Raw genomic sequence first — 1,425 nt, 5'->3', positions numbered from 1 at the left:
CTCGCTCCCCCCCTCTCTCCCCCCCCTTCTCTCTCTCTTCTCTCTCTCTCTCTCTCTCTTTCTCTCCGCGCCCCCCCTCCCGGAAAAGCAGATGGCTAATGCCTAGGACATTTCTTTGCTACTTTCACAAACCTTCCTAGTACCCTAAGGTTGTGAACAAATTTAAGAGAAAGAAGTTTAGAGATGGAAATAACGCAATTTTTGGATAAATCGCCATGAGTTTTCATGCTTTGGTATGCTATTTCCTAACCTCTGGCAATAACTGGATTCAAGTTGAAATCAAAGTTTCTCTCTGAAACAATCAGTTTTTCTAAATAGTGAACAAATTTCCTTTAAGCTCTAAGACTGGCATATTCCCCAAACTCTCTGGTATGAAAACCATATTCTATACCATATTCTATGAAGAGGTACGTGAATCTAAAGATTCTTCACTCAAAGCTTTACTTCAGAAAACCAGACGCAGTTCTGCTGCCGTCTACTTAGGGACTCTCACACTAATCGCTCCACCTAAGGATCCCAAATCTCCCCTGGAAGAATCCCTCGACCTAGGGCCCTGATGATCTGTTTCGGTCTTTCCTGTGTTGCTGTCCTCCTCCCTCTCGCAAGCCTCTGCTCATCAGGGTCTGTATGTTTTCAGGCCAGTGGAAATATAATGCCCTGGCCAACTGCCACTCCCAATACAGGAAGAGCATGTAATGTAGGGAGGTAGAAATCTAGCCAGTGACCCAGGGCTCCTAAAGAGAGGTCATTCAAACCAATGCCTGCCAAAAGTGGCCACAAACAGTGGTGCATGCCTGGAGCTCCTCTGGCAACAGGAACAAACCACAGCTGAAGTCCTCAGAAATAAAAAGCAAATTTGAACTTGGTGCTAGAGAGAGAAACCAGGCACACGGGCCTTAGGGCCATGCCGAACAATTCGTGGTCAGCAGAGTATCTTTTATCCATCCTCACCACCCCCTCACCCCCAAAAACAAACGAACTGCTTGTGATACACTGTGGGGTGGGGTGAGGGAGAGCTCCAGCCTGGATTAATAAATAGCTTCTGGAAAGCCACAGGGAAGAGAATCCTCCTCAAAAGATACAGAACAGTTTCAAGTCCTAGGGAAAGGTGCTTCTACTTTCACCTGAACCTTGGCTCTTTCCCCGCTGAGTAGTACCTTCCTCAGGTCAGAAAATTCCAGAGTTCTGGCCTCCTGGCAATCTTCATTCCTTGCCCTTGGAGGCAACTCCTATGATTGACCTCCTACTACCCAGAAGTCATGCCACAGTTATGGGTCAATTATAGTTTATACTCCAGTGCCCTTCTCTGCTGAGCTGCCCTCATTTTCATTGGCACAAAACATTCCAGGCTTTCTTCCCCCCACATGCCATTTCAAATGCCACTGCCACCACCCAACAACAACAAAACAACTGAAACACACTCTT

The 1,425-nt window shown here is 46.7% G+C and overlaps 1 protein-coding gene across 1 annotated transcript in view; it reads right to left on the bottom strand.

Moving 5' to 3' along the window:
* The window catches only part of SMG6 (SMG6 nonsense mediated mRNA decay factor), a 242,306-nt gene that overhangs the window by 183,786 nt on the left and 57,095 nt on the right, over positions 1–1,425 (bottom strand). The gene's annotated exons all lie outside the window — the stretch shown is intronic.

The sequence above is a fragment of the Lipotes vexillifer genome, unplaced genomic scaffold (genome assembly GCF_000442215.2).
Source record: "Lipotes vexillifer unplaced genomic scaffold, Lipotes_vexillifer_v1.1 scaffold680, whole genome shotgun sequence".
Taxonomy (NCBI): Eukaryota; Metazoa; Chordata; class Mammalia; order Artiodactyla; family Lipotidae; genus Lipotes; species Lipotes vexillifer.
Note: the sequence above shows the minus strand (reverse complement) of the source record. Positions and strands in the feature narration are given on the sequence as shown.